The sequence below is a fragment of the Pipistrellus hanaki genome, assembly GCF_964339955.1.
Source record: "Pipistrellus hanaki genome assembly, chromosome: 2".
Lineage (NCBI taxonomy): Eukaryota > Metazoa > Chordata > Mammalia > Chiroptera > Vespertilionidae > Pipistrellus > Pipistrellus hanaki.
The window spans coordinates 115,120,654-115,136,139 of record NC_140504.1 but is presented as its reverse complement, the minus strand read 5'-3'; the positions used below and the strand labels follow the sequence as shown (position 1 = coordinate 115,136,139).

At 39.9% G+C, this 15,486-nt stretch overlaps 1 protein-coding gene and 1 pseudogene across 2 annotated transcripts in view; both read right to left on the bottom strand.

The window, feature by feature from the left end:
* Positions 1-15,486, bottom strand: part of FARS2 (phenylalanyl-tRNA synthetase 2, mitochondrial) — a 481,250-nt gene that overhangs the window by 421,506 nt on the left and 44,258 nt on the right. The window lies entirely within an intron of this gene.
* On the bottom strand, positions 8,925-14,204 carry LOC311615549 (ubiquitin carboxyl-terminal hydrolase isozyme L1-like; annotated as a pseudogene). Its single transcript has 2 exons — positions 13,435-14,204; positions 8,925-8,957 (listed from the first exon to the last, which is right to left on the bottom strand). The product of its transcript is annotated as a ubiquitin carboxyl-terminal hydrolase isozyme L1-like (transcript).

Here is a 15,486-nt window from a genome sequence, read left to right as displayed (position 1 = left end):
GACACTCTATTTAATATATACTGCTTATTCATTAACATTGAACTGAACTCATAGCCAACAGCACCAGGATTCATGCCTGAATGAAGCTTATCTAAACCAGGTATTTTCTCCATGAGACACATCACAGCTTTCTTGCACTTCGGAACACTAGACAGCACTTCAGCACTACCGTTTGGAACCATTTTAAACAGCAAAATCACCAACAAAAAGCACAAAATGCAGAAAACATAGCATTAAATAGAAAAGAAAAGAAAAAAAGATACCTGTTTACAGTATGAGAACTGAAACAAGATGGCCACCTCAGGTCAGACCCTCAGTATAGGGAGAATCAAAAGAAACTGCCTGCCCTGTGATCCCAGGCCACAGCCAGCCAGAGAAGTTGCCCCCACTACATCCGAGGGAAGATGGAGAAGCCCAGATCCATCCCAGGGGGAAGCCCAGATCCTGGGTGCCTGTGGCTGGCTGGAGGAGGGAATCCGGGTGCAGAGCCAAGGCAGAGGTGGTTAGGGGAGCAGTTAGAGACTCTCAGGCTGGCAGGCAGAAGCAGTTAGGGGCAATCAAGCAGGCAGGGGAGCAGTTAGGAGCCTGCAGTTCTGGATTGTGAGAGGGATATCCAACTGCCAGTTATCCCACGAGGGGTCCCAGATTGAAGAGGGTGCAGGCCAGGCTTAGGGATACCCTCCCCACCACCACCACCACCACCACCACCACCACCACCACCACCACCCCAGTGCATGAATTTCATGCACTGGGCCTCTAGTATGATAATATTTTCCTAACTTGGAATGAATAAAGAATTCCTAAAATTCAATAATAAAAAGAGAAACATCCCAGTTAAAAAGCAAACAAAAGATTTCAACAAATACTTCAGAGAAGATATGCAAATGGCTGATACCAGTAAGCAAATAAAAAGGTCTTGACATCATTGGTCATCAGGGGAATACTAAAAACCTTATTGAAATACCACTACAATTATTTTTATTATTATTATTATTATTATTATTATTATACCAGTAGAATAACTAAAATTTTAAAAATTGATAACACCAAATTTTGGCAAAGATGTGGAACAATCAGAACTCTCAAACTGGTGACAGTGTAAAATGGTATAACTGCTTCAGAAGAAGTCTGGCAATGTTTTATAAAACTAAACATACACCTACTCTATGATCCAATGACTCCAATTCTAGCTATTTAACCAAGAGAAAATATCCACAAAAAGATTTGTATGAGAACATTCATTGTAACTTTACTCATAAGTTTCAAACCAGAAACAGCCCAAATGTCACTCAATAAAGAGTGGGTAAACAAATAGTGATATATTCATACAAGGGAAATACCATGACATACACATACTATCGCACAATAACATGGATAAAACTTTAAAACATGATAAGTGGAAGAGGGCACTCACAAAAGCATATATACTGTATGAATCCCTTAACCTAAGGTAATATAACTAAGCTATGGTGGGGAGAAAAATTAAAGCAATGCCTTTCTCTGGAAGGTGGGAGTGAAGACTGATCTTCAAAAGGGGCATGAAAGAACTCCTTGAGATATTAGTAGTGCATCTTGATAGGAAGATTGAATTACACAGGTGTATACATTTGTCAAAACTCAAGGAATGTTATACTTAAAATTGTGTATTTTACTGTATGCATTTCTGTGCATTTCACTGTATGCAAATTTTATCTATTAAGAAGGCTTGTATTAACTATATGCATCTATTAAAAAGGTCTGTATTAACTAAATGTCCTACGTTGACATTTACCCCTCCAAAAAATTTTAGGTTGGGGGAAGAAATAGAGGGAAAAGCACAGTAACATGTTAATTATAAGAATCCAGGTGGTAGTTATCTAGAAATTCATTGTAAAGTTTTCAAATTGTATATTTGAAAATCTTGATAATAAAAAAAAGTGGGAGAAAAGAATGGGATTGGATCAAGTACACAAAGGATATGGATGTTATTCAAATTTTTAGTTTTTCAAAAGCTTTAGTTCTATGAAAGTGGCTCAGAAAATGCTCAGGGAGTAAAAATTAGGTAAGAAAGTGGGGCACAGGCCCTAATAATACCAAAGCAGTTCTACTTTTATCAACTGGTATTCTATACACCAATACAAACAGAAAACCACTGATGGAGATAATAATAAAAGTTACCCACATAAGTACCATGAACTCAGTAAATAACAAAATACTCTTATTTTTTTTAGGAATGGTTGCATAAAATATGCATAGTGGTGCATCATATGCTCAGAAAAAAAGACCACATGAGAAGACACTAAAGATCAATATCTTGACTTTCCAGATAAGAAACTTGGATCCAGTTAAGAAAGAGATTTTCCAGGCGACAAGGCAGCCCGGGAATCAGCATGAGGTGGGCTGGGCCAGGCTTGTCAGGCACCACCAACACACCACACTCTTCTCCTGCCATGATCCCCTGCACCCCTTAAGAATCTTTAATGCGATTTTCTAGTTATTTTGGTGACAATGTACAGTATTTGAAAAAGGTCTATGCTTCACATGACAAAATGTTCCAAAAGCATAAAGTCCATTTTCTTTATATCTGCCTGTGAAAGAGTATACACCTATTTTCTGACTGTGACATTTATTTGAAATTCAGATTTTACTGCAGAACCTAATATGAGCTGTGGAGCTAATTAATATAAATGTGAAAATCTCAGGGTGAAGTGGGAGAATAGAGGAAAAGGAACATTCTTAAAGTTCAAGCCACTTGCCTATGCCACATACTGGCATTGAATTGTCTGTTATTGTCAAACACAAAATTCAAACAGTAAGCTGAAATTAGTCTTTTCTATAAATTTCTATTTGGAATAAAAAGCAGGTGGACCTCTTTGCACATCTGTGTTTAAGAAGCTGTGGGTAAACACTGTGTAAAGGAGTCCTGGAGTTGATCTTTTGATATAGTCAAAATGCCTCTCTTAACTTATCTGGGGCAAGGTGACATAGTCAAACATACTCTGGTAGTCTACAAGTTTTACAATCTAGTCCTGGATCTTTCTAATCTCTTTTAAATATCAAAATAGCACCTTGCCTTTAAGATTTTTCAGCTTTGTAACAGAGTAAAAAGGGAACTTCTCTTAAAGTTGTTTATCTTTTTACTAAAGTATCTTGCAAAAAGTCTGGTGGAAGACCAATGAATAATAAATAATAATATTATTATTATTACTAGGAGCCTGGTGCACGAAATTCGTGCACTGGGGAGGGGGTCCCTCAGCCCAGCCTACCCCCTCTCACATACTAGGAGTCCTCAGGGGATGTCTTATGGATGGCTTCCCTTTGCTTGAGGCGACCGGGCTGATCAGAGGAAGGTGCCAGTCCCATCCCCTGCTGCTGCAGCCACTGCCAGACACCACAGCCACCGAGGTATTTTCATCAACACAGACTCCAGTCCCTTCACCATGAAAAACGACAACTTTCTTTAGACATTTTCAAGATGTATTTTTCATAGGATATGCTATTTATTTATTTTTCTTTAAACGGGCAGTCGGACATCCCTCGAGGGGTCCCAGATTGGAGAGGGTGCAGGCTGGGCACACACACACACACACACACACACACACACACACACACACACACGGCAGTCGGACATCCCTCGAGGGGTCCCAGATTGGAGAGGGTGCAGGCTGGGCACACACACACACACACACACACACACACTGTGCACGAATTTCATGCACCAGGTCTCTAGTAAAATATTTTTTTAAAAAAACACCTATATATCCCTAAATATATCCCTAAATCTTGGAGGCTGGACACAGCTAAAACCAGCCCCTGCACAGGGAAGCAGACAAAGCAGTGTGGATCATGATGGTTCCTGCCTGCCCTGCTGCTAGCTGGCAGAAGGGGATGCATTTAGCATTCTCTTTAGGTGCACTTTGCATCAGAGAGCAAAACATTACTCCTGAATCACTCTGACAATTTCCTTAGCTACAATATTCAAGCTATAAATTGCCTCAAGTGCTATGGTACATACCCTGTTTTCCCGAAAATAAGACAGTGTCTTATATTAATTTTTTCTCCCAAAGTTGTGGTAAGTCTTATTTTCAGGGGATGTCTTATCTTTCCATGCGCTAGGTCTTATTTTTGGAGGATGTCTTATTTTCAGGGAAACATGGTAGTATTCAGCAATTCCTCTTCCCTTTTAAAAAATGTATATATTTTTTTATTGATTTTTAGAGAGGGAGGAAGGAAGGGAGAGGAAGAGAGAGAGAAACACTGATTGGCTGCCCCGCTGGATGCCGCCTACCAGGGATGGATCCCACACCAAAGGTATGTGCCCTGACCAGGAATCAGAACCAGCAACCTCTAGGTGCACAGGACAATGTCCAACAACCTGAGCCACACCGGCCAGGGCAGTAATTCCTCTTTCCTTTGAAAAGAAGGAGAAAAAAAAAAAACACCAGATTTTAAAACATCTACAAAAATGCCAGCTTACAAAAAGATATCCAAAAAGATTAATATACCACGTATTTATGGAGTAACCAAACAACATAGAAACGTTATATTTTTAACATAAAAAGACTAACCAAAATTAAAAGGAGCACTTTTGAAAGTGAAAGCCATATTTGATAAAATCTCAGATTTCTTGAGATCTGCACCTGTGAGCTACATAGGAAGTACAAGGACCCAGATGTTTGCCAGTGCTTGCTAACAAACTCCTTCCTGCTGCAAGATGGCATGTCTCTCAACATGACAACCTAAGGAGGTAGGAAAGTGACAAAGGAAATATGTGATCTGTTCTCCATGGAGAGCCTGTCTGGCTCTCCTTCAACTGAACACAGTACTCTTAGTGCACATCTTTCTAGAAAGGGATTACATCTCAGGGGCTGCAAGCCAAACCCAGAAAGGCAGAAAGGCTAGATTTCATCATTTCATCAGTGTCAGGACAAACAGCTACAATTTTTCAAACACTGTTTGTATAGAGTTTATTACATACCAGTTTAGGAACCCTGAATAGATATGCTTCATATTTTGGTAAATGGAAATTCATTTCACAAAAATGGTTCAAATGCCCCTCAGCACCATGTTCAAAACACAAGAAGCAGAAGAACTGAAAAAGAGACTGGAAGACAGTTCAGGGGTAGGAGGACCCATGCTTTCACATAATAGCAGAAAGGAGCTGTAACAAACACTTCTGTAAAAAAATGTCAGTCTCTTCCTTGTAATTACTCCTGAAAAAAGCAGTAATTGGCAGGTAAAGAAAGAAAAATGGAAATAATTATAAATTAATTGGTGAAAAGAATAAACCCCAAAAGTAAATGCCAACCAGTTTCAAGCAGGAAAAATGTACATGCATCATCCTCATGCTTTTCTGAATAATTTCTCAGCCCTGTACAATAGGAGCTGCTGTCACTGCAGAACCAGGCTCAGCCGGGAGAGTCCTTGGTGAGACCAGCTTCCTGCCAGCTATTAGCTGCGGCCCAGCAGTAATGAGACTTTCACCAACCTGGCCATTCTGCTCTGTCCTCTCAGGTGGCTGGCAGGAAACCCTGGTTAAGATTATATATGTCAGCTGCTTTTCATCCTAGATATTCATAACATAACTCATAATGAAAAGTCTTTATAAGAAAAGCATAATTCACTATTTGTGTAATCTAGCAGGTAAAGAAAGCTGTAGGAAATCTTTGAACATCTCTTAAATGATGAGTGAAAAATAATCCTAACTTCATAAGTCCAAAACTTGTCTTTAGTGTACAAAGCAGGTTAAGTTCAAGATGTCATGAAAGATAGGCTGCATGCAACATTATCCTGTACATTAGAACTATATCAGTTTAAATGACCAACTGGGCCTTTAAAATACGCAATCCTATATAATAAAAGGCTAATGTGCAAACTGAACCCTCAACCGGGAGTTCCACCAGAGGGCCTGGCCGGCCGGCCAACCACCCACAGTCCCTCCCCTCAGCCAAACCCCACCCATGCACAAATTCATACACCGGCCTCTAATAGAATGTAAAAAGAAAGATAAACTTTCTCAAGAGAAAAAAAAATGACAGATTAGACAGGAAACTAAACTTTTCACATTTTATGATAAATTACATGCTGAATTCTATCCTTATGGTTATATCATCAGTATCCCCATAATAAATACTTTTAATTTTTCCCTTGAAAATGTACAGGTGCTTTACATAACGAATAAACAGTGGGGGATAAAAGGGACATATATAATACTTTTAAAAATAAGAATTTTTTAAAAAATACAAATTAGTGGGTACAGAATAGCATAGGAAACATAGTCAATAATCTAATATGCAAATAGACCAAACAGCAGAACAACCCAATTGACGTACAATATATTATGTGAGCTGACCACCAGAGGGCGAAAACAGAACATGGTGGGCGTCTGGAGCAGGCAGCAGAGTACACAACATAGCCGATGATGGCCGCAGCGGGATGGTGGAGAAGGTGAGTGTGAGTGGGGCTAGCAGACCAAGTCAGGGTACTGATCACTACCATAGGGGCAAGCCTCTGATGGTTACTGAAAATTCTTTGCTCCTGTGCGCCACAGTCCCGCCCAGTGGTTGCACTTGCAGTCAGCGCTGGCCGGGTTAGCACCCACTACTGACGCCAGAACCACCCCTTGCAACCGATGGCTCAGTGATATCAGCAAGTACAAGTGGCAGCTGCCAGCCCCAATTGTCCCTCAGGGCTTTTCCACCTCCCCCTACTCCTGAGGGGCAATCGAGGCTGCAGCCACTGCTTGCACCTGCTGACTACACCAGCCCCGCTAGCACCCACCACCGGCACTGGCCCCAATCGCTCCATGCAGTCAGTGAGTGTGAGTGGGGCTAGCATCACCAGCACATGGGAGCAGCGGCAGCGGGGCTGCCGGCAGAGAAAGGAATGGGGGCCACAGTGAGAGGGGATGGGCGGGAAGTGGAAGATGGGCCAAGACCCGCCCCAGTGGCCAAAGCAGCCTTGTGGACCACAGTTCCTTTCAAGATGCACAAATTCATGCACTGGGCCCCTAGTCTATATATATAAGAGCCAAGCAACCAGAACAATGGAACAACTGTAACGACTGGTCACTATGACACGCACTGCAGCCTCCCCCATCAGCCCTCCAAACCTCCTGTGATCCCCCTGATTTGTCCCCCCTCATCAGGGGTAGGGGGGCCAACCTCCTGTAGCCCCCCACCACCATCCGGCTGGCGCAGCCCCAATAGGGCCCCAATCAGGGAAGGGGTCAGTGACCAACCTCCCACGACCCTTCCCCTGCCAGCCCAGTCCCAAATGGCCCCCATCAGGGCAGGCAGGCTGGACCCCACCAGTGCACGTATTCTTACATGGGGCCTCTAGTAATATAATAACTATGTATGGTGTTAGATGGTATGAGATTTATGGAGATGATCTCTTTGTAAATTACATAAATGTCCAATCATTGGGTTATGCACCTGAAACTATATTGTACCTCAATTCCAACTGAAAAAAAAAACAAAAAAAAAAAACAGTATTATTTTAAAAATTTAATAACACTGTAGTAGCTTCCAAAAGAAAGGTTAAAGTAAAACAATAAATTTTGGTAGGTTTTAGAGAAGATGGGACTCATCACATAAAATAGTAGAAATAATCCACAACAATCCAGATTAATAACACAAAAGCTTAAATCAGATGAAGAGGAATACAGATTTAAAAAATCAAACTCCCATCACTGCCTCTGGAAGCATTTCTAAAACTTTCTTTCGACACAAGTGTTTCTCTTCAAAATATCAGACAAAACAAACAAGGGAGGAAGACAAATCCTGCTTGGGCAGACACTGAGAGGGGTTCAGTGCCATAGTCATGTCTCCAGCAGCCCCACGGGATGGGGCTGTCACCAGGACCACCTTCATCCCACTCAGTAAGAAGAATCCTCAGTGACATTTAGCTTACTTCTCTCCTCCATCAAGTCCAAAATGAAAGAGGAAAAATAAATAAGCAATGACCACAGAAAGAACACACGTTAAGGCTTTAGTTCCTCAATTAAGCACACAGAGCATACACCTAAGTGGTTACAAGATGTTATATGACAAAAATACAACTTTACTTGCCACCTGGCGAAACCAATGTTATTTAAAAAGAGCATGCTCTATCCCTCACAATCTCACCCCTGGATGTAACTACTGTTCAGTGTGCTGTATAATCAATTTTCATATCATAGGCAAACATGCATTTGTTCTTTTAGATTATATGCTATATTTTATAGTCCCATTTTTAAATACCCAAAGTTACTGCAATTATTTTACAAAGCTTTGAAACAATTTTGAAGACTATATTACATTAAATAAAAAGAACACATTATAATTTATTTCACCACTTTCCCATTGAACATTTCCATGTAGATTTATATTTTTCTACATAATTATTTGTCTTGCTCACCAGATTGCAAATCCTATCTTTGTTTCTGGTTATTATTCTCATTCCATAGAGGTACCAAAATCATATCAGATAGATTACAGCTTCTGCTGAATGAGGAAACTATCCTTTGATTCTTGGCTCAAATCATCCTCATCCACAGAATATTTGTAACCCCCTTACAGGCAAAAGAGAAAAAAAATCTATTTCTTTAGTACTGGTATATGTCAACCACTGTGCTAGTCATATTCAAGAAGAAAGTCTATGCCCTAAAGGGTTGCACCTCAACCTAAAGTACATGCCAAAAAACTACCATGAAATTTTCAATTAAGAGACCTTCCAGAACTCTCCAGTGACCTCACCAAGCAATCTGACTCTGGAAAAAGCTCTGGTCCCACTCTAAATGATATCTGTGTCCCCTTTGCCTGGGGATGGTCTGAGAGGACATAAATCTACAGCACAATGCAGCTCAGGGGATCTGCCGCAGAGGGTGGTACCTGGGCAGGGAGATGTGAGCCAATAGCTTGGGAGTGGTGCACTAAAGTGAATTCTAAGTAGCTTTGATTTTATCAAAGAAGGGGGTGAGCAGAACTTTGTGACATCTGCAAAAACAGGGGGAAAATATAAAGATAAAATTCATGCATGATAAGTCATTAGTCCATTCTAGAGAAAGGAAGTATAAAGTAGGATTCTGATACTTTCTTGCTTTGTGAATAAATATATTGTACTATCCTCATAGGTACCTTTCCAAAAAAAGACATCATGGTGTTGATGCTTGACAAAGTAATGACCACCTATTGGCTTGAGGGTTGCAAGTGCCCCAGCTGGAGGGCTACCCTGTCACCATGAATTCCCTACCTACAGCTATCCCACCAACAATTGCAGTCCTTCCCTCCCTCCCTTCCTCCCTCCCTCCCTACTTCCCCCCTTACCCCTGTCTTGCCAATCAATCAAGCAATAAAAAAAAAAAATTTTAATCAAAAAATTTTTCAGAGGTACACTCTGAAAAGTGATACATTACATGGTTGATTGTCTCATCTCTTATATGACTTAATTATCCATTTAAGAGACACAGTATAACCAACCTTAAAAAGATACCAAACAACAGGGTACTAGAGGCCATAGTCCTGAGCTAGGGAGGTCGAAGAACTCTGGGTCTGAGACACAGCTAAGACACAAGTTCTGCCAATCACCAGGTCTGTGATGTCAACAAGCTACTTAACTTCCCTCAGCATTCATTTCCCAATAAACTAAATAGGCATTTTGGCTAAAATAAATTATAATGACAGAGATTGTCTCTAGACAATAATAAATGCTATTGTTATTTGTTGGTGTTAATATCATTGTTATACTATCCACTCAAGGAAATAACAGTCCAATATTCTCTAAAACAAATATATATTTGAATTATTTAAATTATTAATCATCTTCCACAATCCATTTTTAAAAGTAACTCAGAAAACAAGATATTAAATGCTTACCTATTAAAATGTTTTTATTTATTTGTATCAAATCATCTCCCCTCCCCATGAATACAGAAGCAGAAGAGTAGTGGGGCTGAGGGAGGGGAATGGTGGGGAGAACAGGGGAGGGGGCAGGAAGGGGGCTCCAGGAAAACAATCCAGTTCTCTGAAATTTCATCAGGTGCAGGTGAAGCGGTGAGCTCTTCTCTTATTTCCCAGGGAGCTCCTGACAATCCCATAAACTGAAGCTTCGGTTATTCTGGTCATAGGCTTTTGAATATGATGAAGGTGCCAGAGAACTTAATTTAAATCCCCTGGAAAGACCCCATAGCAGTTTGTACTCCATCTCCCACTGAAGAAAGTCCTCTGAGCTGGCCAGGCCACACACATATACAACTGACCGAAGTTAGATCTACCTGAGGCTTCACCACCATTGCCAGTATTGTGGGTACATGAGGAGACCACAGGGCAATGGTAGAGGGCTGTGCTTAGGTGGTAATGTTTGTCTCCAGGCCAGATAAGGGATTTATAATAACTCTGCTGTTCTGCTGGCCTTCCACCCTGACTCCTGGTCCTCATTCCACTGAGAACAAAGTAAAGGTGGAAATGGCAATACTCCACAAGTTGGGTTGACACAGATCTAAAACTGTCTCTCAAGATGGGAAAGGACTGTAATTGTTGGTGGGATAGTTGTAGGTAGGGAATTCATGGTGACAGGGTAGCCCTCCAGCTGGGGCACTTGCAACCCTCAAGCCAATAGGTGGTCATTACTTTGTCAAGCATCAGCCCATTAATGAGTCTTCATGGCTCTCTTTTCACTTGTAATCCACACACAGCATTGACTCAGTCTACTGAGGGTCTTGGTAGTCAGGGAGTGGCTATATGACAGGTTTCAATTTCTTTTCAGGGTCCATGTTTATCCTTGGGTCCTTCATAATTTCTTCTAAAATACACTTCTCACTTGGGTTGAGGATTGGGAATTTCTTAAGCAGATTTTCACTCTCTATGAATATGAGGAAAGAAACATTGTTTATTCTGAATCCATCTCCCTCAAAAGGCAGAGATCAGTTAACCATCATAAAAAAAGGAACTCCAAAGCCCCATAAAACCACCACCAAGGGTCCAACGTAATTATGGCTTTGGAAGAGTCCTAGGGTATAGTAAGTTGGGTTCTGCAACAGGAGGTATTCCATTTACTGACAATGGTGAATTCATTCCAGAAGCCAAAATCTGCAACACTGACATTAAGGTCAACATCAAAGAGTTCTCTGGTTTTGGGTCTCTATGGACAATACCCTCTGGTGGTGGTACTACACAGCAGATACTATCTGCTGGAATTTGTCACAAGCCTCTTTCTCATTCATGTAGCCATTGTACTGGAGGTCTCTCTTCCACTAGCATACACTATGATCAGATAGAGTGTTTCCTGGGTCTAGATCACCTCAAATAGTTTCACAATATTAGGGTAATTCAAGGTCTACATGCTTTGGACTTCAAGAAATAGTCCCTGGAAGCTGGAAAAGCTATACTGCTCTTGTTATCTTCACAGTTACCTCTGTCTCAGTCATAATGCACCCAGCCATCACTTGGTGAAGCTGCCCTGGTCAATAGTCTTGAGGAGCCAGAAATTGTCAATATGGGTCTCCTCCTCAGTACAGATAGCCATAGGCCCAAGCAGCACAGTGATATGCTAACTACACTAATAATACTAATTTTTAAAATTATATGATAAAAAGATAAAGAAGAAAATTTTGAAAAATAAATAGGAAAAAGGGGAAAAAATGGGTCTCAGAATAAAATTGCCAAAAAAATTACTCAAAAATAAAAAAATGAGAAAAAAAGAAAATAATGATAAAGAAAAATATGAAAATAAAAAAAAGAATGAAAATAAAACAAAGTAAAAGAAATAAAAAAGAGAAAATGTAAATTAGTAAAAAATAAGAAAAAACAGTAAAGGAAAAAATAACAAATAAGAAAGACAAAAAGCCAACTGTGCTCAAAGTCCCTTAAGTCACCAAAACTCAATAATAGGACCGAACACTGGGAATTCAGCCAAGGACTCATACTGGTGCTTGGAATTCCCATTCCTTATGAGGTCATAGCAAGAAGTACACCCATCATGGCTGGAGTTTTTCTCCCTTTTTTGTTTCAAGAACACTTTATTATTTTTTTTTTAGAGGAAGAAGCTTTTTATTTATGTGCATGATAGCAATCTATATTTATCTTATTAAAATTTAAAACAGCCTAAACCAGTTTGGCTCAGTGGATAGAGCATCAGCCTACGGACTGAGGTGTCTGGGTTCGATTCCAGTCAAGGGCATATACCTTGGTTGCGGGCATGTCCCCAGTGAGGGGTATGCAGGAGGCAGCTGATGGATGTTTCTAACTCTCTATCCTTCTCCCTTCCTCTCTGTGAAAAATCAATAAGAAATATATTTTTAAAAATTTAAAACATAGAGGATGCTTCAGTGGCCTTGTCATTTCTAGTTTGAAAAACTATATTTTGCTTTTAAAAAACTCATGTCTACACAATATAACCGATTCCTTTTTCTTTCAGCTCTGTCTCAAAATGATGCCAAAGTTAACTTGGTGAGTGATATTATAACAAAAATGTTGTTGTAGAATATATAGTAAGGTGATTAGCATCTATGAACTCAAGAAGATGGCTTTCATCAGATTTTCATTTATTTGTAGTTTTGCCTAGTTTTTGAAGGAGATTCCTCTCTTCCATGGGCCAGAGAACTCACTAGGTTCATTTCAATTATCTTGAAATGTATAGGTTGTAGTTGCAGGTTGAGAAAGCTACTCTTTCTTTTTTAAACCAACAGGCAAGCCATCATACTCTGTGTTTATAATAGGTTGGGGCATGGGTGCTGCATGCTTGGCATGGCACCGATAACTCACAGGGAAAAATTCAGAAGTCCATTTATTCTCTAACACTCTTCTTTCCTTTTTTTCCTTATCAGCAGAAAAGTTTTATTCCTTTAAAGAACAATTTAAACTACATGTAAGGCCTTAATTTACAGACACAAACGAAAGTAGCCATTTAAAGAATTAAATATTGATGTACAAGACATACAATGGGGGAAATGCTTTGCCGTCTGAAGCTTATAATAAACTTTGCTTCATCGACAGCTGAGCTCTGCTAGCACTTGGCTATGGTTGACATGAGAGTAGCTACAGAACCGAAGGAAAACAGCTATTTTTCTACAAGTACTAAAGCAATCTAAAATGCATTGGTAGGGAAATATTTTGATGGTGAAGGGAAGATGGGGGTAAAAACTAGTAGAGCATTAGGCGGTCTTGCAGAGGGCTCAGCAGAAAAGTGGACTTCTGCCAAAACCAGTTTGGTTCAGTGAATAGAGTGTTGGTCTGCAGACTGAAGGGTCCCAGGTTCGATTCCGGTCAGGGGCATGTACATTGGTTGCGGGAATATCCCCGGCAGGGGGTGTGCAGGAGGCAGCTGGTTGATGTTTCTCACTTGTCAACGTTTCTAGCTCTCTATCCCTCTTCCTCTCTGTGGAAAATCAATAATATATATATATATATATATATATATATATATATATATATATATATTTTTTTTTTTTTTTTTTTTTTTTTTTTTAAGGTGGACTTCTCCTTGATCACATTCTATGAATTCTCAATGGACCTTGACTGCATTCTGCAGCAGCGAGGCCTCTGCACTGGTGCCATGGTTCACCAAAAATGGCATTTGTCCATCAAGTTCCTAGAGGCTGCCATCCATGTTGTTATACAGAATAAAATGAAAGTTCACTCTGTCATCTAACCAACACTGGCCTTCCTGCATCAGGCTTCATGGGCTACCTGAATGGCTTCATTTTTTTCAAAGCATTTGCTCTGTTTTCAGGAGATAAGCTCTCCATTTCTGAAGGGGGGGGGGGGGGGGGGGTGGCGCGCGTCTTTCAGGACTGACCCATTCTCAAATTCCAGTTTGTCTTCATTACTGTGTGGCTGTCTGATGGTCCCACAGGAACTCCCAATGGTCTACTTCATAAAGCACACTTTAGGACTGACTAACTGTCCCTTCAGTTCTTCAGTCTGTTTTTTCCTAAAGTTCTCATGCTGGGCCTCCTCTTTCAGCCCCAGAACATTGACAAAGCACCACTGGCCAGCAGCCCCCAAATGGGTCGGCACTTTGTTTAGCACCTGGTGTTTATTTCCATCAGTTTGAGCTGTATCTTCATGAATCACAGAAGAAACCACAACCCACAACCCCCAGATGAAGAGAAACCTCTTCATTTCTTTATATGGATCCAAATTCCTGACCTATATAATTTCCCTTCTCCCTGAAGAACTTCTTTTTAAACATTTCTTGCCAGGCTGATTTACTGGTGACAAGTTCCTTCAATTTTTGATAGTCTTAGAAAGTCTTTATTTCTCCTTCACTTTTGAAGGATAATTTTGCTAAATATAAAATTCTAGGTTGACTGTTTTTGATATTGTTGCTTTTCCTTGCTTACGTGGTTTCTAAAAAAATAGAAATAAAAAAATAAAAAGGTTGATTTTTCTATTCTTGTGCCTTTAAAAGTAACTGTTTATTTCCTCTGACTGCCTTCAAGTTGTTCTCTTTCTCTATGCTTTTCTAAAGTTTAATTTCATATATCTATGTGTAGATGTTTTGGAATTTGCCTACATAGTGTTCTCTGAGCTACCTGGACTGGTGTTTTGATGTTGTCACATCAAACTTTTCAGCCATTATTACTTCAAACATTTCTTTTTTCCCTTTCTCTGTTTCTTCTCCTTTTAGTATTCCCATTTACCTGTATATTACATCTTTTGTAATTGTGTTACAGTTCTTATTTTGTCCTAGTTTCGTCATTTACTATTCAGTTTGGGAAGTTTCTAAGGACCTATCTGCCAGCTCACAAACTGTTTCCTTAGCCAGGTGAGATTACTGATAAACCAAAAAGCATTCTTCACTACTGTTATAGTGTTTTGTTTTTATTTTTAGCATTAAGCTTTTTATTTTTTCCAGAGTTTTCATCTCTCTGCTTGAACCAAACTATTTTTATATTTTGTCCACTATTGACATTAGAGCCCTTAGCATATTCGCCATATTTATTTTATTCTTATTTTTTTATATATATTTTATTGACTTTTTACAGAGAGGAAGAGAGAGGGATAGAGAGTTAGAAACATTGATGAGAGAGAATCATCGATCAGCTGCCTCTGGCACACACCCTACTGGGGATGTGCCTGCAACTAAGGTACATGCCCTTGACTGGAATCAAACCTGTGACCTTTCAGTCTGAAGACCGAGCTCTATTCACTGAGCCAAACCGGTTTCGGCAGCCATATTTATTTTAAATGCCTGGTCTGATGAATCAAAAATCTCTACCATATCTGACTCTGGTTCAGAGGCTTCATTTGTCACTTCAAATTGTGTGTTTTGCCTTTTAGTTTGCTTCATAATTATTGTTGTTGAAAGTCAGACATGATGTATTATGTAAATAAGCCTTTAGTGTGAAGTTTTATGTTCATTTTGCTAGGAATTAGGTTGTGTTTGCTGTGGATATCAGAAGTTAAAACTTCCTCTAGTATCCTTGTTTATGCCTTCCCTGTTGCCTTTGGCTTTCCTTGTAATAGGGTCTGAGCCTTGCAGTTCTTTTAGCTGTATTCCTTTGTCATTACCCAGGAGCTGACT